Below are 26,390 nucleotides of genomic sequence, written 5' to 3' on the forward strand. Positions count from 1 at the left end.
AGGGGGGCTGCAATGAAAGGGGGAGGGATAGCTCAGTGGTTTGAGCATTTGCCTGCTAAACCCAGGGTTGTGAGCTCAATCCTTGAGACAAACCACTTAGGGATCTGGAGGAAAAAATTGGTCTGCCTAGTGAAGGCAGGGGGCTGGACTCAATGACCTTTTAAGGTCCCTTCCAGTTCTAGGAGATTGGTATATCTCCAATTATTACCTAAAGCTTTTCACCTCCCGGTTACTGGTCTGAATACATAAGTCATGCCATTAGATAGCTAATATCTAATAGATTTATGATCTCAGTCCAATTCCTTGTGGGCAGCTTTCCACAGGATAAAAGGGAAAAAGAAAAGACATTTAATCACAAATATGTTTTTTTGTGCACGCAACCCCTCACAAAGCACACACTGATTACCCTGGCTCTGCGCTTTGAGGCAGGTGATCTTACCCTTTGACAGGTTTATTTCCTTAGGAAATACCCAGAAGAATTGGCCCACTGTGTTACACCCTGGAGTTACAGACCTAGCTCATGCTAAAACATCCACTGAAGTTAATGGGAATGTTGTGTGAGTAAGCTCTATCGGATCAAGTCCCCAGATATTGGGGGAGGGGGAGGCAAACCCTCTTCTCCTGACACAGCTTAAGGAAATGTTCCTAAACAGATTCTCATATTCTTGCCAGTTTTTCAATAATGTGGAACCAAGAGATTCCCTACCAACATTGGCATGGCGTCCTTCCTCATATGTGTTGATATAACACGATGTTGCCACGCCATGTTGCACAAGGTGACTGAAGTCAGCAATATTCAAATGGTAGGAGAACTGTTCAGGATAGCTTCTTCTGAAAATGTAACATAGAAAGGGCTGGGGTGTGCCACAAGAATCTAAGGGTGGTGCATTGCTTTGCCACTCCAGGAGCATCCCAGGGAAGGAATCATGGCTCAGAGAATTCTGCTCCCTCCTTGCTCCTGGGGGAAAGTAATTTTCTGCTAGCTTATATCAGCAACAAATTACTATCCCTATCCTTATCCCCAACCTCCATGCCAGCCAGTGTACCCAATGTGCTGCCCATCCCACCATCCAATCCACACCCACTACTTGCCCATCTGTTCTGAGAAAGGAGTAAAGGGGCACACAATGCTCCTTCCTCTTGTGCACCTGGTGGCCATATTGGGATGTAAGGGAAGTTCTTGCTTCCCTGTTCAGGCATACAGCTCAAATCACAATCTAGCCCTATGCGTTTAATACACTTAGGTAAAGGCAAAACATTGCTCAATATAGCTACAAGGAATCTCTGTATATTGTAGATGAACCAAAACCCGGCTAAGGTGTTCATCTGGTCCGCATTATCATAGTAGCTGAGAACCTCACAATCTTTAATGTATTTATCCTCACAACACCCCTATGAGATAGGCAGTATTATCATCCCTCTTTTATAGATGGGAAACTGGGGTCCAGAGAGACTAGTGAATTGCTGTCCAAAGACGTCTACAACAGAGCAGGGAATTGACACTTGGCTTCCAAACTGCAGGCGAGCATCCTAACCCCTGGACAGGCCTTGGTCCAAGAGACCAGTAATACATCATGTTGTTCCCAGTATTAGAATGTCTAGTAGAGGGCACCATGTCACTTGGTACTGGATCCATCAAACCACTGAGCTATGCCTCCCCTCCATGACCTCAGCTATTCTCTCCTACATTGACCTCAGCAGTTTGACACTTGAGTCACCAGCATCACATGGGACTATGCAGTCTGGGATATCTTACTGCTCAGGCAGCAGAGAGGAAGGAGAGACCAGCCAAACCAATTACACATGTAGAGTTAGGGATTCTTGCCTGCAATGAACAGAAACAGTCAGCCAAACCCGTTTCAAGAAGACAACCATATGCCAGCCTAAGCCTCTGGCAGGGGCAAAACACTGTCTGCTGCAATGGTTATTAACCGATTACCAGCCATGTGGTGTGGGGAAACATCCGATGCTGAGAGCCAACCACGTCACTAAATAGTTACCAGTGGGTTATAATCAAGCTGGGCAAAGCCTATATTGTGACTCATACACAGGATGGCCAATATTTGGTTAGTAACCATGGCAGCAAACCATGAATTCCCTAAGCTAGTGGCCTCAGTAGGCCAGATGGTTGTCTCCTATAACCGGGTAGCAATTTTGCTATGCACAACAGAACCCCTCAGCTGCTGTGTAACTGGGAGGCCAATCCTCCATCCTCCCAGCAGTCTGTGCAGAATGATGTCCCAGAGTGCATTGTTCCCACCTGCCGCTGGAACCAATCTGTGTATGCGTGCCCTTTGGACTCTCTGTCCTCTGCAGAGGCATTACAGGGCAGCTGCCAAGACTTCCACCGACCTTCAAGGTGACCATGTTGAATCATGCTGCAAGAGTTCCCTTCCAAGGCTTACCTTGCTGCTGTAGCCCTTCCACCTCCATCAGAGGGGTCCTGAGCTCAAAGTACCTATCTGCCACTGAACTGGGGGCAGCATGAGACCAGAGAAGGCATAGGGCCATAAATGCCAGGTCTACTTCTGTCAAGCCCAGAGACTTCTTTGCACATCAAGAGCCAAAGCTATAGCCTCCCAGCCCTTGATAGGAAAGCAGGTCACACAGCAGACAGACGGCTGCCTCCTCAGAGAGGCCAGGGCTGCCAAGACTTGTGCAGCGCCAGCAGTGATATTTCTCACTAGTGCCAAACAGTCACTTCTCCCCACTGTCAGGTGCCCCGAGCAGTGAGAAGGATGTGGCGGGAGGCCGGGATGTCCCTCTCCTACCTCACAGAAGCAAGGGCTGGAGGGAGCTGATGGTGCCTGGGGAGCCTGGTGAAGCTATCGTAGGCCAGAGGCAGTCAAGGGCCTCTCCCATCAAGCTAGACATGGACCCGAACAAATGCGCAATCTTTGTTACTGCTGGGACTCTTCCAGTTTTTCCCCTTCATTTTTGTGGGAAGTTTGATAATTCACCTACCCCATAGCTTGACGAGTCTAGACTCTGAAAACAAGCTGCAAGGCCAGAGATAAAGGAAACAAAGCAAACCCCTAGTACAGCGGGTGGGATGCTCAGCACTGGCACCTGGAGAGCCTGCCTCCTGCTGGATCAGGCGTGCCTGCTTCTGCTACATCGCCTCTACCTAGCAGCTCCATTTGCATGCCGCCTCTGAACCAGCAGCCAGCCACTCACAAAGGAACCGTTGCAGTCAGGCCAGGCAAGGAGACATCATCCCATCCTGTATGACAAGTCAAGTTTCTTGGGGTAGCATCTTATCCCCTGCATAGGGAGAGCACATTTATACAACTATTTCACAGAGACAAGGTGTGTGGCTTTCCCATAGGAAGAACCTCACTTTTCATTAGGGAGATATCTTTTTACGCTGAAGTATGAACTTTGCACATTACATACAAGTTACAATTATGGTGCCTGAATTCCAGCAGCTGGCTCCATAACAACCTTGGCAGCAGAACACTACGGGTTATAGCCTGAAGACAAAACTTTTCAATGAAGTGTGCTCACCTCAGCTGCCTGCCTGACCCCGTGTTCTTCACCAACCTTACTACTGTGCACCAGCAAAACTGGACTCTGCAAAAGCTTTGGCTGGCACTTCCCTCCAGCATTCTGCAAGTGTTAGCTGTTTAACCCACTGAGGGTATGATTCAGAAATGTTCTGACAATATAAGGCTTAGAGCAGTTCCCCAATCTTCATCAGTGCAGATAGGCAACCCAACTCCGTGCAGCCCCCATGTCAATGGGCCAGATCCAAAGCCCACTGAAGTTAAAGGTTGTTTTTCCACTGACTTCAGACCCTTTGTAAGCTAAAGTTTCACCCCTATGAGTTTCTCATAGCAGGACCATGCCGATGTGTGTGTTTTCTCCGGTCGTTTGATTCCACATTTACTTGGCTATACAGCACTATGCAGAAGTATGGAAATAAACATAGAGGCTGGGATACTCAACGGAACCTAAGGGAATTATGTGACCAAATCCCATTGAAATTCAACAGGAGTTAGTTGCCAAATTCTCTGTAAGGTCTTTTGAACAATCCCAGCCATATGTCAACACAACAGCATCCTCTGAGGCCCAGAAATTCACTGTGGTTTATAGAATCCCCTTCACGCCCTCACGAGGCACAGTGTACTGCAGAAAGGCAACCAGGCAGAGTGGAGCAGCATGGCAGGGCATTGGGACGTGCCCTGAGCCACCAGCCAAGATCCCAACCCAAACAGGCTACCCTCTTCTAGGATGTGGGGAAGCTGTGAGGGATTAAATGAGTGGGACCCCCTTCCTAATGGCAACACCACTTAATAATACGAATATCCAGCTTTTATGTAGTACTTTACAGAGGAAGTCAGTATCATCCCCATTATACTGATAGGGAAAATGAGGCACAGGGCAGTGAAGTGACTTGCCCAAGGCACCCAGAAGGTTAGCGCTGGGAACACAACTCAGCTCTCCTGAGTCCCAGTCCAGTGCTTGCTCCAGTAGGACACACTGCCTGACTCAGCAAGTGTGAAGTGCTTTCTACCCAAAGATTTCAATGTCCTTCACAAAGATGGGTGGGTATCATTAGCTTCATGTCACAGAAGTTAATGTCTTGCCTTAGGGCACATGGTGGGCCAGTGGCAAAGCCAGGAAAAAAAGCCCAGTCACCTGACACCTGCTACCCTGGGTCTGCACTCTAGCCACTAGTCCACACTGCCTCCCGCCAGAGCACAGAGATGTCTATCAGGCGAGTAGTGTGTGGAGGATGAGAGAGCAATTTCATTACTCCCAGATTTACCAATTAAGTTTGAACCCAAGTCTAGCCAGTTTCTTATTTTTAAGCAACCAATATATCCCCCAAATCCAATCCAAGCTAAGATTACAAACAGACTGAGACAGCAGCTGTTGTCAGTCATCCTCCCACTCCCAGAGCCCTGAACATTAGCTATGGACAATGAGAAAAGTCTCAGCAGTTCTCGCGAGTATGTGACAGGGCTCAGGGATTCTCTGTTCCTTGGCACCTTGTGCAGTTGTTTGCTGCATGAGAGCAGAGTGGGTGCAGAACATCACTGTTCAGACTGGGTAGCATTTTGTGCCTACTTTGCACTATTGTAAATCACTGCACAACATGCAGGGACATCGAGAATTAGGACATAGAATCAGAGGAATGTAGAGCTGGACGAGAGCTTGAAAGGTCATCAAGTGTAGTCCCCTGCACTGAGACAGAACCAAGTAAATCTGAACCATCCCTGACAGGTTATGTCCTATGGCTGCAGCTCTCCTTCCACAAGCAGTGAAGCTCACCAAGGAACAATGGGAAATGTTCTTAGCAAGACTGATGGGTTTACAATATATGGAGATATACCTACCTTTGGAGCTGGAAGGGACTCCAAAGGTTATCGAGTCCAGCCCCCTGCCTTCACTAGCAGGACCAGCTACTGATTTTGCCCCAGATCCCTAAGTGGCCCCCTCAAGGATTGACCTCACAACCCTGGGTTTAGCAGACCAATGCTTAGTTTACCTGACTATAGCCCAGTGTCCCCTGAAAGAGATGCTCTAGCATGAGGCCAACCTAGGTAGAGAAACACAACAATCGCTGATTGCCTTCTGCACCAACCATAAAACCCTTGATAGCTACGCCTCCTCTCCACCTCTTATTGAGCTGGGTCTTATTTACACAGCCAGTTCCTCAGGGTAGCAGCCACGTTCACTTCTGTGTCTTAGCACAACTGAACAAATAAGCCAGTAAACTAGAACTGTTCCTAGCTAATAACAATACCCAGCTCTTCCAAAGACGTTTCATCAGCAGATGTGAAAGCACTTTACAAAGGGAACCAGAATCATGACCCCCATTTTACAGATGAGGAAACTGAGGCACGGGGAGGTGAGATGACTTGACCAAGTTCCTGCAGGAGGCTTATACAGAACTGGGAACAGAATTCAGGTCTCCCAAGTCTCTGTCTAGTGATCTAGCCACACTACCACCTCCATAAGCAGCTAGGTGCTTGTATGGCCCTCATCACTGTCGTGTCTGAACACCTCACAATCATTAGTGGGTTTTATCCTCACAGCCCCTCTGTAGCCAGGGCAGTGCTATTACTCCCATGTTACAGATGGAAGCACAGACTAGGGTAAGTGCCTTGCCCTAGGTCACCCAGCAAGTCAGTGCCTGACCCGTTTGGTGCCCTATCCACTAGACCATTCTTCCTTCCGTGTCAGTTTTAGTGTTTGCCCCCTAACCCCAGACCCTCAAAGAACTCAGAAGATGTGGAGGTGCTCTGCCCCTCTAGGAACCCCTGCAGGTAATATTGACCCCACCTGCTAGTTTGGGTCTAGCAGGAGGTGTCCTTTGCCCACAGGACCATTCTCTGAGGGCGTCCCTGTAAGGATGAATGCTTCCCCACCCCCATGCTGGTTCTCTAGCAGGGGATAGAGATAGCTCCTCCCTACCACTCATCCTCTTGGGTCTCCAGCAGAACGGTGCTCCCCATCTCACACCACTATCTCAGAGAGGGAGACTCCAATTTTCAATCGCTTTCTGGGATTGAGGTGCTCAGAACTAACTTAGTCCTCCTGGTGTGCGCCACTAATGCTCCTGAAGCTTGCAGGGCTCTTTCACTCTTATTACTTTCCAGGCGCTTCCCCAGTGAACCTCCATCTTTCAGTTTCTACTCCTTCCCTGTAGAACAGAAACCATCCTTAACTCCAAGGTTCTTCATATTTTTCCAAGCTGGATTTCACTGCGGGGGTGGGTGGGAAAGGTTCTGCCCAAATATTTAACCTCTCTAATTCCCTTTGTCATATTTGTCTGTCCTCTTTGGTGTTCACAAGGTTTCCCAGTTAAGCACTGTCTGCCAGTTTCAGTACCATGCTGTTTACTCCTTCTTCTAGAATTCTTGATGATGGTATTAAATAAGACAGAACTTAAAACCAGTCTCTGTGGTATCCCAGTAGATACTTCCCCATTTATCATCACCCTTTGATTAGGACCATTTCAGTCAATATGATGGTGTTCATAAACAAGTCAAAGTGAATTAATTTTTTAAGTTATGATTTCATGAGATACTGTATCATACACTCTATTAGAATCCAAGTACTTTATATCTTATCACATTCAATTTGTCTAGTCAATTCTGTAATTCTATTAATCTTATTTGGAAAGTTTTGGATTTATAACCCCTAAATTGATTACTGCTTAGCAATATTTTTCACTAACTTGCAAGAAATTAAAGTTAGATTTATTAGATGGTAATTGTCTTGAACATCCTTCTCTCTTTTGAAGATGAGTACCACATTTTCTTCTCCAATCATCTGGTGTCTCCTTAGTTCTTCATTACTTTTCAAAACCATTTGTCAGTAGTTCAGTAACTCTGTTGGCTAATTTTCTTAATATCCTAACATGTAATGTCAATTGGACTGACTGATGTGTTCATGTTCAGATTTTCCAAGTATTCTTCTACTTGCTTTTTATCAATAGATTTTTTATATGCTTGTAGCGGGGTGGTCACCCCACTCCGGCCCTGAAGGGTTTAAAAGCAGCCCTGGAGAGGGCTGTGGCAGGGAAAACCTAGGCTGATTGGGGGAAGCAGACACAACTGGGGCCATGTCCCAATCAGGCCACAGCTGCCCTATAAGAGGGCAGAGGGCCAGAGGCTGGAAGAGACCCACTCTCTCTAGCTTGAGAGAGAGAAGGATCTGAGCAGGATACCTGAGGTGGAGCAGTGCTGGGGAAGGGCAGAGGGAGCTGGGGAGCTCCAGCCTGGCAAAACCCCAGGCTGCAGGCCAAGCTAAGGGCCCACAAAAGGGTATTAGGGCTGCAGAGGGGCAGCCCAGATATAGGCAGAGGCAGCTGGTCCAACCCCCACCTTTGCCAATGATGAGTGGTCAATGCAGTCGGCCCCAGTGAGTGGGGGCTAGATGGTGACTGGCAGTAGCCACTGAGGCAAGGTGGGATAGAGGGTTGGGGGTTCCCCTGGGTTGGGAGACCCAGATTGTGGGTTACTGCTGGGGCAGAACCCTGACGTAAAAGGGCACCGGGGTCTGGGAGGGACATGGGGGCCAGCGGCAGGTGACACATCAGCCGGCAGAGGATGCTCCAGAGGTGGAAAAGGGCGAATTCCCTGGAAAACCAGCAGGAGGCGCTGTGCCAGTGTGTCATTGCCCCACCACAATGGTCATCATTACTTCCTAATTATACAAATGTTTTTATATTTATTTGCTTAGTCAGATTTAGAAAGATCAGTATCTCAGACATTTTTGAATCATCATAAATTTCATCCCCTTCTGCATTCAGCCCCAATTCAGCAAAGCACTGAAGCACATGCTTAATTTTAAATGTGTTTAAACCTACCCCTGTTCATCAAAGCACTTAAACACATGCTTAACCTTAAGCATATGCTTCAGTTCTATTGACTTCAATAAGACTTAAGTATGTGCTTAATTGGTTTGCTGAATCAGGGTCTTATTAATTGCCCTATTTCCTCTCTGGAGCTAGGTTTTCTATTGTGATATATTTACAAAAGCCTCTCTTAGTCTTCTTACCTTTTCCAGCTACCATTAATGCATACCTCCTCTATGCTGCCCTTATTTTATCTCCTAAGATCTTTGTCTCCCTTGCGCTCTGCCTAAAGCTTCCATTCTTCCTTGAGGCCACACTGGCCTCCATCTTCATTAAGTCTCCCCCTGCTTTTGGCCCAGGGTCTCCACTTGCCTCATTCCTGCTGATGATCTTTGCCTTTAGTTTCTGTCCATTTTGGTTCTCGTTGTTTGGTTCAGAGACTTGAGCTGGCATTCAAGTTTCTCTTCCTTTTCCTGTAGAAACCATCTTGAACTTCATGAGTAGTCCTCACGTTCTTCCTTCTTAAATAGGAACCTTGGACCAGTCCCATGTCGGGATGACTTATACCCCTCAAGAGCTATTCCTGAAGCCACTCATTGCTTCCTTCTTCAGGATGTCTCCACTCCTGGGGTGGCCTCTGTTATGTGGCTGGACACTCTACCCTTGTTGCTGAGGGAGATCTTTGAAAGCATCTAAGGCCTGGTCTACACTGGGGGATGGGGGGAGATCAACCTAAGATTTGCAACTTCAGCTATGCTGTCCTCGTAGCTGAAGTTGCATATCTTAGGTTGACTTACCTCACGTCCTCACAGCGCAAGGTTGACTGACGCCACTCCCCCGTCGACTCCACTTCCACCTCTCGCCACGGAGTACAGGAGTTGATGGCAGAGCGATCGGGGATCGATTTATCGTGTCTACTCTAGATGCAATAAATCGATTCCCAATAGATCGATCACTACCCACCAATCTGGCGGGTAGTGTAGATGTACCCTAAGTGATTGATCAGCACAAGTTCAATCAATGGGACTTGTGCACCTAAATCCTTTAAGTGCTTTTGAAAATCTACCCCCATCTGAATGTTCCCACTAGCTTCTACCTCTGCTAGTGGCTACCTCACATTACCTACCTACCTACTCCCTTATTTTTTAATTGACTCCATTCCTATCTGTACACCTCAGAGGTATTTCTCATAGAATAGAATCACAGAATATCAGGCTTGGAATGGACCTCAGGAGGTCATCTAGTCCAAGCCCCTGCTCAAAGGAGGACCAATCCCCAACTAAATCATCCCAGCCAGGGCTTTGTCTAGCCTGACCTTAAAAACCTCTAGGGAAGGAGAGTCCAACACCTCCTTAGGTAACCCATTCCAGTGCTTCACCACCCTCCTAGTGAAAAAGTTTTTCCTAATATCCAACCTAAACCTCCCCCACTGCAACTTGAGACCCTTACTCCTTGTTCTGTCATCAGTACCACTGAGAACAGTTTAGATCCATCCTCTTTGGAACCCCCTTTCAGGTAGTTGAAAGCAGCTATCAAATCCCTCCTCATTCTTCTCTTCTGCAGACTAAACAATCCCAGTTCCCTCAGCCTCTCCTCATAAGTCATGTGCTCCTGCTCCCTAATCATTTTTGTTGCCCTCCACTGGACTCTTTCCAATTTTTCCACATCCTTCTTGTAGTGTGGGGCCCAAAACTGGACACAGTACTCCAGATGAGGCCTCACCAATGTGATTCTATGAGGGACATCAGTGACTTGTTACCTTTGTTCCACATGCATTTGATGTTCCCTTCACTTTTACTGATGAAAATGCTTTACACTAGAAGTAAAGACTCACGAAGCTGAGGCTACAGAGTTATTTACCCAAAAGGAATAAATGCTGCAGCACTTTCAGCTACCTGCATGAATGACTGTGGTGTGTTCTCCACTCACGGTCTTTGTCCTGCACTATGTTCCACACTTGGGCCTTGGCAGGTTGAGAGGTACAACAGGCCAGTCTCCCAGGACCTCTTGGGTTAATGTTAGTTTTGTGTCCCCCCACTTCAGGCTTTAGGCACAAGGTCTCATTCTTTGGGTCATGACTACCAAGAGATCTGCCGTCTGCTGGGGGAGAAGTTCAAGTTTCTGTCTATTCTCTGTCTCTGGTCTCCTGCCAGAAGCAGATTCTCCAAATTTCACTTGCAATTGGGTCCTCCTCAGACAGCAAGATCCATCCCATGTCCTGTCCTGTAGTCTGGGTGGTAACATGAGAGGATTCCATGTTTCTACAACTAAACTGGCTCCTTATGAAGAGAACTTGGAGGCAGGTACACAGATGTAGGAGGGAAGAATTTAAAAGAGCTACCAGAAAGTCCATCTGTTTGCATCTGGGCACCTTCCTCCAAGTGCCATGAAGGTATGGAGTTCTTCAAACCAGTTTCTCACTACTCTGTGTTACAGCTGTTGGCAGGGGACTTGTTTCCTCCCTGTTACTGCCACAATTCAGTTGGGTGGCAGCCTGTTAGTCCGCTGTATGCTCGTGTACCTCATTTCTTCTGATGCTCCAGCCTCAGGCCAGCTGATGCTGAGGCTCTTTCTAAGTCGTCCTGGTCCTGGCTTTGGCCTGGTTTGTCTGGGTGTGCTGGCAGTCTGCTCCTGCTCCTCATGTGTCTTTTGTTTCAACTCCAGTGCTGTCCTGAATCTGTAGCTACCTCATATGACCCACAGCTGCCAGCTTCTAATTTTCCCTGGGGTGCTCAACCGTTGCTCTGCCCCAGGCCTCACCCCTACCTGCCCCTCTCCCCCAAGCTCACACCCCACCTTTTCCTGCCCCCAATCCAACACCAGACCTGCCTTCCCACTCCACCCCTTCCCCAAGGCTCCCACCCAGGGCCGGCTCCAGGCACCAGCTTATCAAGCAGGTGCTTGGGGCGGCCACTCCGGAGTGGGGCGGCACTTTCAACTATTCGGCGGAGGGTCCCTCATTCCTGCTCAGAGCGAAGGACCTCCCACTGAATTACCGCAGATCGCGATGGCGCTTTTTTTTTTTTTTTTTTTTGGCTGCTTGGGGCGGCAAAACCCCTGGAGCCAGCCCTGCCCCCACCCCATTTCTTCCTGCCCTGCTCTGCCCCGTCCTGCTTCTTTCCCACCTCTTTCCATTCCTCCCCCAAGCATGCTCCATCCTCGCTCCTCCCCCTCCCTCCCAATGCCTTCTGCACGCTGCTGAACAGCTGTTCCCCCTGCACTCCTGCATGCCATGGAAGAGTTGGTAGGTGGGGGCCACAGGTGGGTGGGAGTGGGGGAAGGGAGGGGAGCTTGGCTGCCAGTGGGTGCTAAGCACCTGCTAATTTTTTTTTCCATGGGTGCTCCAGCCCTGGAGCACCCATGGACTCAGTGCCTATGACCTGTGTCCCACCTCAGTTTGGACTGTTGCCTTTTGCCATTGCTTTGCAGGGCTCTGTGATGGCTGGGTTCAGACCTGTTCATGCTATGCATACTGGACTTTTGTCCTTGGCTCCTTTGTTGCAGCTGCCTGCCTAGCTCAGCGATCTCTTAATGGCTTCTGTGTCCTCTCTTGTCTGTCATTCCTCTGCTGGCCTGCAGCAGACTACCCCTTGCAGGAAGCCAAGTTGGTTCTCCGGCCCATCAATCCCTGTGCTAGGCTACTATCTAGTCTCTGGGAGTGGGAGATATGGTGATGGAGCTACATTGTCAGGTAGGGATTCCTTCCTGTCTATTTGGCTTTTGCCATGGGTCCCCTGGCTGTCGTCATTGCCAGCTCTGCCTTCCCCTTGCTTTGAGTACCCAGAGGAAGCCGTCGTGTGCTCAAATGCCCATCCAGTGATGAAACATTTGAATCTGCTGCAGTGTGCTGGGGCCCATGATCTCAGTGTAACATGTTAGGTATGTACCTTGGGAGTGTGGGGAGAATTCAGTAAATAGCTTTGGCCAAAACAAAATGTTACAAGAGTCAAACCATCTTGTTTCCGCATCTTCTGTTTGAAATGTTCCTAGTTTTCATTTTGAAATAATGTTTTGCATTGAAATGGAGCCAGATTTAGTTTAAATGAAAAACACAAACAAGGGGGGGGGCCGTTAAAAGCTGCCCTAAAATGAAATGGGGGGGGAACCTTTTGGGGGTCCAAAACATTTCATTTTTGGCCACTGAACTGAAACATCAACATCACTCGACTCCCTTCACATGCTTTGGTCTGGGCATTTCCTGAATGGCTCTCAGCTTCTCAGGGTCTGGCCAGAATCCCTCTGGAGTTCACAGATGTCCAGTGGCAGGACTCTCGGTTCTCTCAGCTTCAGCCTGTAGGCATTCAGCCCAATACTCTGCTCCTGGCACCTGTGTAGTAGTTGTCACAGCTTGGTATCATTGCTCCAGGTGGCTTCTTCCATGACATCTCCTGCTCCTACAATCAGAATGTCACCAGTTGCACTCTTGATGCCCCTCTAACATCTGGTTCAGTTTGCACTGGAACATCTCTGTGGCCGGGCTGATGCCCATCAGCCTTCATACCCAGCGGTGCCTGCCAAAAGGTGGCTGGTGGCTCATCTGGCTCAATACCCAGAACCCATGCTTGATGTCAGAACAACAATCACTTTTTCCCTTGACAGCTTGGGCAGCAGTCCTCAGTGACTTAGAATCATAGACTTTAAGGTAAGAAGGGACCATTATGATCATCTAGTCTGACCTCCTGCACAATTCAGGCCACAGAATCTCACCCACCCACTTCTGTATCAAACCTGTGCCTGACCCACTGAAGTCCTCAAATCATGTTTTAAAGACTTCAAGGTGCAGAGAACCTTCCAGCAAGTGACCCGTGCCCCACACTGCAGAGGAAGGCGAAAAAACCCCAGGGCTTCTGCCAATCTGCCCTGGAGGAAAATTCCTTCCCAACCCCAAATATGGCGATCAGCTAAACCCTGAGCATGTGGGCAAGACTCACCAGCCAGACACCCAGGAAAGAATTCTCTGTAGTAACTCAGATCCCATCCCATCTAACATCCCATCACAAGCCATTGGGCATATTTACTGCTAGTAGTCAAAGACAAATTAATTGCCAAAATTAGGCTAGCCCATTATACCATCCCCTCCATAAACTTATCAAGCTTAGTCTTGAAGCCAGATATGTCTTTTGCCCCCACTACTCCCCTTGGAAGGCTGGTCCAGAACTTCACTCCTCTGATGGTTAGAAACCTTTGTCTAATTTCAAGTCTAAACTTCCTGATAGCCAGTTTGCATCCATTTGTTCTTGTGTGCACATTGGTACTGAGCTTAAATAATTCCTCTCCCTCCCTGGTACTTATTCCTGATATATTTATAGAGAGCAATCATATCTCCCCTCAGCCTTCCTTTGGTTAGGCTAAACAAATCAAGCTCTTTGAGTCTCCTTTCATAAGTCAGGTTTTCCATTCCTTGGATCATCCTAGTAGCCCTTCTCTGAACCTGTTCCAGTTTGACTTCATCCTTCTTAAACATGGGAGACCAGAACTGCACACAGTATTCCAGATGAGGTCTCACCAGTACCTTGTATAATGGTACTAACACCTCCTTATCTCTACTGGAAATACCTCGCCTGATACATCCCAAGACCACATTAGCTTTTTACAGCCATATCACATTGGCGGCTCATAGTCATCCTGTGATCAACCAATACTCTGAGGTCCTTCTTCTCCTCTGTTACTTCCAACTGATGCCTCCTCAGCTTATAACAATAGTTCTTTTTATTAATCCCTAAATGCCTGACCTTGCACTTTTCACTATTAAATTTCATCCTATTATTATTACTCCAGTTTACAAGGTCATCCAGATCTTCCTGTAGGATATCCCGGTCCTTCTCTGTATTGGCAATACCTCCCAGCTTTGTGTCATCTGCAAATTTTATTAGCACATTCCCACTTTTTGTGCCAAGGTCAGTAATAAAAAGATTGGTCCCAAAACCGATCCCTGAGGAACTCCACTAGTAACCTCCCTCCAGCCTGACAGTTCACCTTTCAGTACGACCCGTTGTAGTCTCCCCTTTAACCAGTTCCTTATCCACCTTTCAATTTTCATATTGATCCCCGTCTTTTCCAATTTAACTAATAACTCCCCGTGTGGAACCATATCAAATGCCTTACTGAAATCGAGGTAAATTAGATCCACTGCATTTCCTTTGTCTAAAAAATCTGTTACCATCTCAAAGAAGGAGATCAGGTTGGTTTGGCACGATCTACCTTTTGTAAAACCATGTTGTTGTATTTTCTCCCAATTACAATTGACCTCAATGTCCTTGACTACTTTTTCCTTCAAAATTTTTTCCAAGACCTTGCATACTACAGATGTCAAACTGACAGGCCTGTAGTTGCCCAGATCACCTTTTTTTCCTTTCTTAAAGATAGGAACTATGTTAGTAATTCTTCAGTTATACAGTAAAACCCTGAGTTTACAGATTCATTAAAAAATTTTGTTAATACCCTTGCAATTTCATGTGCCAGTTCCTTTAATATTCTTGGATGAAGATTATCTGGGCCTCCTGATTTCATCCCATTAAGCTGTTTGAGTTTGGCTTCTACCTCGGATGTGGTAATATCTACCTCCAGATCCTCATTCCTATTTGTCATCCTACCATTATCCCTAAGCTCCTCATCAGCCTCATTAAAGGCTGAGGGTATTTGTTTAGCTATTGGGACGTGCCTTAACCTTAACCTCCACTCCATCCTCAGTGTTTAGCGGTCCCACTTCTTCTTCCTTTGTTTTCTTCTTATTTATATGGCTATAGAACCTTATACTATTGGTTTTAATTCCCTTTGCAAGGTCCAACTCTACATGGCTTTTGGCCTTTCTAACTTTATCCCTACATGTTCTGACCTCAATAAGGGAGCTTTCCTTGCTGATCACTCCCATCTTCCATTCCTTGTAGGCTTTCTGCTTTTTCTTAATCATCTCTCTGAGATGCTTTCTCATCCAGCTTGGTCTACAACTCCTGCCTATGAATTTTTTCCCCTTTCTTGGGATGCAGGCTTCTGATAGTTTCCGCAACTTTGACTTGAAGTAATTCCATGCTTCCTCCTCCTTTAGATCCACAAGTTCTTTAGTCCAATCCACTTCCCTAACTAATTTCCTTAATTCTTTAAAGTTAGCCCTTTTGAAATCAAAAATCCTAGTCACAGATCTATTTTTGTTTATCCTTCCATTTAGTTTAAACTGAATTAGCTCATGATCACACTCGAACCAAGGTTGTCCCCTACAACCATTTCTTCTATGAAGTCCTCACTACTCACCAAAACCAAATCTAAAATGGCATCCCCTCTTGTTGGTTCAGCAACTACTTGGTGAAGGAATCCATCAGCTATTGCATCTAGGAAAATCTGAGCCCTATTATTATTACTAGCACTTGTCCTCCAGTCTATATCTGGAAAGTTAAAGTCTCCCATGATCACACAATTCCCGTTAGTATTTACTTCATTAAAAAGGTCTCTATCCATATCCAAATCAGATCCTGGCGGTCTATAGCACACCCCAAGCACTATCTCAGGGGAGGTTCTAGTAGCTTTCTTCCCCAATATGATTTTTATCCAGACAGACTCTGGCTTATCCATGCTATCCCTTCTTATTTCTTTACAGACTGCCTCATCATTGATATACAATGCTACTCCACCACCTTTGCCTTTATTTCTGTCTTTCCTAAACAGCACATAGCCTTCAATACTTGTACTCCAGTCATGACTACTATTCCACCATGTTTCTGTTATCCCTATAATATCCAGTTTCACTTCCTGCACCAGTAACTCTAGTTCCTCCATTTTGTTACCTAGGCTCCTCGCATTGGTGTACAATCATCTTAATTCTTGCTGTTTGGCTTCACTCGCATTCTTTACCCAATTAGGAACAGACATTCTACCACCAGTATCACCTATTAGACTGGTTTCTACACTACCCTTCCTCCTTATGTCCATACTCCTACCCACAGTTGTATCCTTTCTTACTTTGTTTTCTTCCCTCTCAATGTTAAATTCCGGCGTGGAGATTACCTGGACATCTCCCAACCTCTGTCAGAGGATGGAGATGGATGGCAGGAGAGAGATCACTTGATCATTGCCTGTTAGGCTCACTCCCTCTGGGGCACCTGGCATTGGCCACTGTCGGTAGACAGGATACTGGGCTAGATGGACCTTTGGTCTGACGCGGTACGGCCGTTCTTGTGTTCTTATGTTCTTAACCATCTCCCCCAGATTCCTAGCTTAAAGCTCTCTTAATCAGTTGTGCCAGCCTCCATCCTAGAAGTCTGTTTCCCTCCCTACTCAGGTGAAGTCCATCCCGAGAGAACAGTCCTCTGTCCATGAATGCTTCCCAATGGCCATACATCCCAAAGTCCTCATTATAGCACCATTGATCGCTATAATCTTGTCACACCTTTGTTGCCCTTCTCTAGGAACAGGCAGAATCCTACTGAAGATCACCTGAGCCTCGATTTCCTTAAGTGTCTTCCCCAGCCTGGCATAGTCTCCCTTGATGCATTCCAGTGAGAATCTAGCCGTATCATTCATTCCCACATGAAGGACAATCAGCGGATTCTTTCCTGCTCCCATTAGGATCCTCTTCAGCCTCTGGTTCACATCCCATATCTTAGCACCGAGCAGACAGCACACCCGTCTGTTCTCTGGATCAGCTCTGGTTACAGGCCTGTCTATTCTTCTCAGTAAGGAGTCCCCAGTCACATAGACCTGCCTTTTCCTGGTGACAGGGCGATTCTCCGGTCTATCCCTTGTTCCCTCTGGCTGTAAGTCCTCTCGATTCCTATTTACTCTTGCAATCCTCTTCAACTCATCCCATATCCTCCTGGGGCTCATGTTTGGTGTCATCTCCATTTACTCTTCCCCTCTCCTTATAGGGCTAGCTGCTCTTCTCTTCTTCCTTGCCCTCTCACCTTCAGCAACCACCTGCTGTGCCCCTTCTTCGTTTTCCACCTCCGCAAATCTGTTCCTGAGCTCTATTGCTCCTTCACTGGCCTGTCTTTTCCTCTGCCTGGTTCGCTTAGTGACATGCTTCCACCATCCACTTTCCTCACCCAGCAGTCTCCCCTCAGAGTTCTTTGGTCCTGCTTCCATCTGCAAGTCTGAGCTTTTCCCTTCGGCCTCATCATGTCTTTGCTCCATCATCCACTCGAACCCCCTTCTAAACTTGACCAGAGTTTCCACCTGCATCTCCAATCCTCAGATCTTTTCTTCCATCAGCTCTATCAGGCGGCACTTCATGCAGATGAAACTCTTATCAGGTACCCCCCTGCAGGATCATGTACATGCCGCAGCTTCCACATCCAGTCATCTTCATTGTGTCTTCCACTGCTTGGGTCACTACAACTGCTGCCTCTGTATCTGTCATAGGCTTCCCACCTAAATCCTGTAAATCTGGGAAACACAAACCAACCTAAAACACCACCACCCACAGCAAAACAAACCCCCAACAAGCACCAAGATGCTGCTAGAACACTGCACACTCCCTTCAGTAGCCTGTGTGTTCCTCTGCTTGCCTTAGTCTTCCCCCAAACTCCCCCTGTAAACTCCCACTCAAACTCCCCTGTTTACAGTTCTGTTTGCTGGCTCCTGTGCCCCTGCAGCTGTCCCAGTGCCCTGCTCAGTGTGTTGGGTCAGTGCCGAGCCTCAGCTTATCTGAGGTTTTCTCACCGTTACCTGGCTGCTGATCCACACCGGGCTAGTTTCAGTGGATGTAATGATGCCTCTTCCTTGCAGGCTTGCCAGTTTCTTCTTCAGAAGCTCCACAAGAGCTAATGGAATGCCCTGTTTCACAAGTCTCACAGGCTGCACTGGGGGTCTATTGCTAACTTCAGCTTTCCCTCCAGGTGCCCATCTCCTTGAAATACGTCCTTGTTTTCAGTTACAATGCTGGACAGGGCCCATGGAGACTCTTCCCCCTCCTCTGTCACATTAAGGATGTTGGAGGTGCACTGCAATCAAACCTATGGCTTGTGCTGCCCTGCTGCCAGTAGTGGGTGGTACCCTCATGTGCCAACTAATGTAAACTCCCTGTGATGATGTCTCTTGTTCCATGGGTTTCTTATTGACAGCCTGCATTTGCCCACTGGCCTTAGAATGTTTTATAGCACACAACCAGCATTTAGTCACATTTCTCCAGTCTAATATTGCTGCTTATCAGTATCCAGCTGGAACTGAATTGCTCATTGGTTTAATAGCATAGTTGCAAAGATGATAGCTGAATGGCTAGCAGACGTCTTTTGCAGTGTGACTTTAGAAGATGCAGGGACTCAAACTGTAAAGTCACACTGCAGATCTCCTCCTCTTCATGTAAGTCTTTACGTCCTCAGTCACTGCATGTAGGGGCTGGACTGATGACTTCTCAAGGTCATTCCAGCCCTACACGTCTATGATTCTGTGAACTGCTGGGTTGTTTTTTTTCCTGGGGTAGCTGTGGCATTGGGACATAGTGGGTCTGTCTGCCACACTGCTTGTACCTCTGCCCAGAGGCTGGCAATTTGCTTCCATGCCTTTCATGTTATTTCCACAGTACATACATTGGACCATGATGCCTGCATTCTTAGCCTGCCTCTGTCCTGCTTCCTTTAACCTGTGTACTTGTTCTGTACTGTTGCTGTTTTGATCCTTTCCCTGCACAGCTCAGTTTCCCTTGCTATTTGAAGGCATATCTATCAGGTTTGATCTATGTCTCTCAATAGTCTCTCCTGTAAATAAATCACATGGCCCACAAATGATTCTATCCCTAATTAGAGAGTCTTTTATGTCTCCAGAGTTACATGTGAATGCCAGAGTTCTCAGCTCTGTTAAGTAAGCATTTATTCCTTCTTCTGTTTCTTAGTGTCAATACAAAAAAGGTATCACTCTATATAGTTTCATTCTATCTGGGCTCATAGTACTCTGCAGCGTGCCCTTGTTGCCAAGAAGGCTAACAGCATATTGGGCTGAATTAGTAGGAGCATTGCCAGCAGATTGAGGGAAATGATTATTCCTCTCCATTCAGCACTGGTGAGGCCACATCTGGAGTACTGCGTCCAGTTCTTGGCCCCCTACTACAGAAAGGATGCGGGCAAATTTGGAGAGTCCGGCGGAGGGAAACGAAAATGATCGGGAGCAGGGGCCAGGGCCGGCTCCAGGCACCAGCCAAGCAAACTCGTGCTTCGGGCGGCAGATTCTAAGGGGCGGCATTCCGCCCAATCTTAGGGCGGCACAGCCGCCCTTTTCTTCTTTCTTTTTTTTTTGTTTGTTGCTCTGGCCGCCCTGTAGGGGGAGGCGGTGCGGAGGAGGGGAGCGCCCTGCTGGGAGCCGGCTGCGCGCTCTGTCTTCCCCAGCTGGTGCCAGGTCTGCAGCAAGCCCGGCAGCCCACGTCCTTCCCTCCCCGCCGACCGGAGCGGCGCGGAGCCCTCCCAGCTGGCGGCACGGCGGGAGGGGCCAAGTGGTGAGCGCCCTGGCTGAAGGAAGCTCTGGCTGCCCCCCTTCTCTCTCTCCCCCACTACTTCCCCCTCCCCCTGCTAGCTGGGGCACGGGGCACGTCTGCAGCGCAGGAAGTCCCGCTAGCCAAAAGTTTGCACCCTGGCTCCGGCCGCCCCGCAGGTTTTTTTGTTTTGGTGTTTTTTTGCTTGGGGCAGCAAAAAAAGCCAGAGCTGGCCCTGGCTGTGGCACATGACTTATGAGGAGAGCTGAGGGAACTGGGCTTGTTTAGTCTGCAGAACAGAAGAGTGAGGGGGGGGATCTGATAGCAGCTTTCAACTACCTGAAGGGGGGTTCCAAAGAGAATGGAGCTCGGCTGTTCTCAGTGGTGGCAGATGACAGAACAAGGAGCAACGGTCTCAAGGAAACACTATTTCACTAGGAGGGTGGTGAAGCACTGGAATGGGTTACTTAGGGAGGTGGTAGAATCTCCTTCCTTAGAGGTTTTTAAGGCCCAGCTTGACAAAGCCTTGGCTGGGATGATTTAGTTGGTGTTGGTCCTGCTCTGAGCAGGGGGTTGGACTAGATGACCTCTTGAGGTCTCTTCAGTTCCAACCCTAATCTTCTGTGATTCAAACACCTTGATCAGTGTTTGGGGGTTTATTCCTGGCAACCCCAACAAGATAGTCAGAAGCTCTATCTTCATTTGCTCATCTTTATCCCTCATGGCCAGCTCTGGCTACAGATTCAATTCTTGCTTCTTTGCTTGTGTGAGGCTTGTCTGCAAATCCATCATTCCTGGTGATGAGTCCTTCCCTGCTGCCTGTTTGCTCGTTTCTAGCTGCTGCTTTGTTTGCCTGTTAATCACACTCGCTTCCTTGCTGTGGGTCTCACTTGACTAACCGCTGCCATCATGTTTCATGGAGTGCATGCTGGGTAATAACATGAGACAACTCCAGGCTTGGAAAACCGAACTAGCTCTTTATTAAGATAACTACTTGCAGAGATGCTGCAACTGCAGCTAGAATTCTAGCTCTGTGCACAGAGAATGTATTTCTGATGTCTCCTCCCAACTCTTCCCTCCTGCAACCTGTGCTCCTCCCTCCACATACCATGCAGCTTGCTACACATCTCACTGGTCACAGCAGCAACTCCTGTGACCTCTCTACAGCAGTGCTGTAGAAACAAGCAATTTTGCCTCTTCAACTGGTTCAACAGATTCTGGAGAGTATCAGAGGATGACTGGTTACAAATAACTATGGGTGTGATCACAGCATGAAACTGGGGGAGAGAACCCTTCCTATCCCTATAGGTTCTTATAGCACACCTGTCACTGGTATAGCTGAGCGCTCCCATGTTTTAGGAACACCAAGCTGCTGTGTGACCTTAGGCCAGTCTCTTTCCCTCTGTGCCTGTTCCACTGGCCACCCTTTGCCCTCTGTATTTAGCTTTTCAGGGCAGAGACTGTCCCTTACTATGTGTTTGTTCAGGGTCCACCACAATGGGGCCCTGATCTCAGCTGCGGCCTCTACACAGTAATCAAATACAAATGATCATTATGCCCTGCTTTGCTGGTAAGGAATGTGCTTGTTCGTTTTTTTAATTAAATCACGTTCAGTAAAGAAAAAGCAAACTGGGACTTGTTACTACATAGATGGTTGTTTCTGACTAGGTCAATTAAGTTCCTTCTTTACACTATAAACCCTTTATCTTGGTTTATTTGGCTTGGCAGATCTTTACTGCCAACTTATAAAGTCTTCACAGATGCTTCAAACAGTCGCAATATACATATGTAGTGAAGGAGGCAGGTTCCTTAATTCTCACCCTCTCATGCCTGTTGTGACCTACAAGAGTTTGGTTTCCTCTCTGCACCCACCCATGTGGGGAGGCAAAAGATGTCTGACAGCATATAGGCCCAGTGTTTGGTACGCTCAGGGCCAGCATGCAGCTGTGGGCAATGTTGGTATTGTCAGTACCTGACATCAGGACAGATAAAGCCAGCTGTGAGGAGGCTTCCCTCTCAAGACCTTTCTTTTAGGGCAATAAAAGTTCCTGAGTTCCAGCCAGACCTTAACTCAGGGGATGAAATGAGTGTCCTCACTTAGCTCACTTAGTGGAGAAAGCAGAGATGAGGCAAGGAGAGAAAATAAACTGGAAGGGAACAGGCTAGATAAATGAGACTTCAAGAACACTCGGATGCTGACAGTGACCAAGGAAAAGCAACATCGAGAGACAACAGAAAGTGGCGTTAGTGGAGGGAAAGCAGGAAGGGGAAGGTAGGACCAAGGTGCCCTAGGGCGAGGGCAGGGAACTGACAATCAGTAAGAAATGCAGCTGTTGTGGCAAAGAGTTAAGGGCACCCAGTGGCATTAGCAATATGGGGGTGTGTAGGGGAGGTAAGCTGCATTGGTCAGCATGACTGGTGAGCTACTGCTAGGCTGGGGGTGGGGGGAAGGAGAAGTGCTGCCATGCTGGGTGAGTTATGTTTCATAACCTCTACATTTCTGTATTCTTAAATGTATGTCAGGGTTGGTTACGTGGCCTAGCGGGCAGGGCACTGGCCTGAAAAATAAGAGATCTGTGTTCTAGTCCCTGATCTGCTGGGTTATGTCACACCCTTGTTTTACGTGTTCATTTAGATAAGTGGTTCTCAACCTTTTTCTTTCTGAGGCTCCTCCACCATGCTATAAAAACTTCATAGCCCACCAGTGCCACAACAACTGGTTTTCTGCATATAAAAGCCAGAGCTGGCATTAAGAGGTAGCAAGCAGGGCAACTGCCTGGGGCCCTATGCCACAGGGGCCCCTGCAAAGCTAAGTTCGGCTTCAGCCTCGGGTGGTGGGGCTCAGGGCCCTGGACTTCCCCCCATGGGGTGAGGCTTTGGCTTTCTGCTCTGGGCCCCAGCGAGTCTAACACTCACCGTGCTTGGTGGCCCACCCAAAACCTGATAGGGAGCCCAGGACTCCTGGTTGAGAGCCACTCATTTAGATTGTATGCGCTTTCGTGTGGGGACAGCATACATACAGCACCTAGCACAACAGGGGACAGATGTCGCTTGCGGCTCGCTGTGCTGCTGTACTAGACAGGATGATAAGGGTCCCTAGTGTCTGGGTCTCTTTGCAACCAAAATCTAAATTAAATAAAAATGAGTGCTCAGTGGCTCAGGACCAGAGACAATTAAGCATGCGCAATGTGGGGTTATTTCCTGGGCCTAGGGAGCAGGTTAATAATTCCGGGACACTCTTCTCCCCCACCCCTCCACCAACAATTTTCAGCACCAAACAAGCCATTTTATTCCTTATGTTAAAGGAGCAAATCTCCAGAACAGACCAGCAGGGCCAGCGAGTCAAGGAAGATATGGGGAGAGTAACATCAACATTAAAGATAGCTCGGGCGAGACTGCAGCACAGAGTCACCTTGGAAACAGACTGACTTTTGTTCCCAAGTATCCCAAACTGATTCTGGCCTTTCCAGAGGAGCAGTGCAGAGAGGAAGCTTGGTCAAGGCACTGCAGGGTGACTCTGGTGTCAATTCCCGGCTTGACCACACATGCCCTATGTGACCACCGGCAAGCCCCAGAGCCCCAGCTCTTCAGCACATGCCACCAGGGCCAGACTTTCAATGAAGTTCAGCTGCCATTTAGGCACCTGGACATGGATGGGATTTTCAAATGCACCTAGAAGCCCTTTAAAAACTAGCCATCTGCTCCTAAAGTCCTGGGCTCCTTGGAAAAGCTAGCCCTGATTTCTGTGCTTAAATAGGAGCCAAGCTCTTTGGAAAACCTGGTCTTTAAGCTCTCCATGCTTCAGGTCCTCATCTGTAAAACAGATTAAAAATACCCTGGCTTCTGTTCCCAGCCTGACCTGCTGCATGACATCAGACAAGCCTCTGCCCCATTCTGCCACTCCGTGCCTCCGTTTCCCAATCCCACCCTTTGTCTGTTTGCTCTGTTCAGACTGTGAGCGCTTTGGCATGTCTCACTGTATGGGCCCGGAAATGCATCCCTCTCTACCACAACAAGTTGAAACTTTCTTCCTCTTCTCAACTGTTAGCATCTCCTGTGACTCTAAAGTTCTCCTCCCACCCCAGAACCCCTTCCAGCCCCACCCGCTTCCCGGGGGGATAACATTTCTTGTGCTGGGTAGATCTGATGATGTTAAAAGTGCACTGGATTAAGAGCCAGTTTCTCCAGTGCTGGGAGCTTTAGTGTCCACTCAGTCTGGGCCTCGGAGCTCGTGACACTCATATAACAATCCTACCAGCAATGGTCAGGGTTTAGTATAATGTAGAGAGTGAAGTCAAGACACTAGGCTCTCACTCTGGCCAGCCCCTCCCCTCAAGTCATACATTTTACCAAAGAAAATCTCTCTCCTCCGCTTTCTCTCCTTTTCTGCACTTTCTCCACCTTCTGGGACTCCACTCACTGCTCCTCTCTCCATTTCCCCCACCCTGCCTTTCTTTATTACATGCTTCCCCCTCACTCTCCTTTGCTTTCCTTTCTTTCCCTTGCAAGTGCCTGTCTTTCGCACTCCCATCCCCACGCTCTCTTGCTTCCTGCTGCCTTCCCCACAACGCGCTCTCGCTCTGCTCACCCCCTTCCCAGAGTAGGAGCTACAAATGATTCGATTTTCAGCCCAATTAAGGCAGCCTGTCTCCTGGCTGGGACAGAGAAAAGGTTGGCTCTGGAAGGTGGGAAACGTGCTTTGACAGGTCCTGGCGTCTCCAGCGCCCTCCGATGGCACTGCCTGCTGGGTTCCTTTGTTGTTTGCTCCAGGAGAAGGGCCAGGGCCCAGCGGGGTTGGGGAGGGTCTCTCTTGCCCCTCCTCTTCCCAAGCTGAGCAAAAAGAATAGCTAATTAAGAGGTCTAAATGCAGGCAAAACTAATTCCCTATTCAGACCACTGACGGGTGGAGCGGGAGGCAGGCGGACAGGGAGCTGGAGAGCATGACATCATAGCTTGCAGGAGCTAAAGCCAAGAACCTGGGGAATTAGGTTAACCCTCTCCTCACTGCCCTCTAGGGATGGGCAATGAAACCAAGGAGCCTTGCCACCATGTGAGGGGCCCCAGGAGAGCGGCTCACACACTTGCCTTCAGGGCCCTTGCCAGACAGCTGCTGAAGCACATTGGCACTGCTGGGCACACAGCGTGTCTGTCTCAGGCAGGGCCACGAGTGGGGGAGAAAGCAGTAATGGGCCAATGAAAGATGGCAGCTCTTGACCCTCACACCTGTCCTGAATGCACAACCACAATCCCCTTCCCTGCACCAGCTGCTACCTCTCCCACACACCCCTTACAGACGCAGCTTCTTATCCTCTGCCCCCCCCACACACACACTGTTATCCTGCTCCATCATACCCCTCACCCCTGTAAGCGGGGTCTACATGAACTCTCCCCTGACATCTAGTGATGAGCTGGGGAAGACTAGTTTGCATGCACACACACAGCCTGCCTAGGTGCACAGCATGATGGGACTGCTTTTCCCAAATGCTCACCTTTGGCTGGTGTTGGATCACAAGTCACTTTGTTATTGGGGGCAGGGGTAATAAAGGGTTATTATTAGGGCTGTCAAGTGATTAAAAATTGTGATTAATTGAATGATTAAAAGATAAATCACAATTAATTGCACTGTTAAACAATAATAGAATACCATTTATTTAAATAGTTTTGGATGTTCTCTACATTTTCAAATATATTGATTTAAATTACAACACAGAATACAAAGTGTACAGTGCTCATTTTATATTTATTTTGATTATAAATATTTCCACTGTAAAAAACAAAAGAAATAGCATCTTTCAATTCAGCTAATACAAGTACTATAGTGCAATCTCCTTATCATGAAAGTTGAACTTACAAATGTAGAATTATGTACAAAAAATAACTGCATCCAAAAACAAAACTATGTAAAACTTTAGAACCTACAAGTCCATTCAGTCCTACTTCAGCCAATTGCTCAGACAAACAAGTTTGGTTACAATTTACAGGAGATAATGCTGCCCTCGTCTTGTTTACAATGTTACCAGAAAGTGAGAACAGGCATTTGCATGGCACTGTTGTAGCTGGCATCGCAAAATATTTACGTGCCAGATGCATTAAAGATTCATATGTCCCTTCATGCTTCAACCACCATTCCAAAAGACATAAGTCCATGCTGATGACAGGTTCTGCTCGATAACGATCCAAAGCAGAGCGGACTGACGCATGTTCATTTTCATCATCTGAGTCAGATGCCACAGCAGAAGATTGATTTTCTTTTTTTGGTTGTTTGGGTTCTGTAGTTTCTGCATCGGAGTGTTCCTCTTTTAAGACATCTGAAAGCATGCTCCACACCTCGTCCCGCTCAGATTTTGGAAGGCATTTCAGATCCTTAAACCTTGGGTCAAGTGCTATATCTATCCTTAGAAATCTCACATTGGTACCTTCTTTGTATTTTGTCAAATCTGCTGTGAAAGTGTTCTTAAAATGAACATGTGCTTGGTCATCATCCAAGACTGCTATAACATGAAATATATGGCAGAATGCAGGTAAAACAGAACAGGAGACATACAATTCTCCCCCAAGGAGTTCAGTCACAAATTTAATTAATGCATTGCATTATTTTAACGAGCATCATCAGCATGGAAGTATGCCCCCTGGAATGGTGGCTGAAGCATGAAGGGGCATATGAATGTTTAGCATATCTGGCACATA

The sequence above is a fragment of the Mauremys mutica genome, chromosome 11 (assembly GCF_020497125.1).
Source record: "Mauremys mutica isolate MM-2020 ecotype Southern chromosome 11, ASM2049712v1, whole genome shotgun sequence".
Classification (NCBI taxonomy): domain Eukaryota; kingdom Metazoa; phylum Chordata; order Testudines; family Geoemydidae; genus Mauremys; species Mauremys mutica.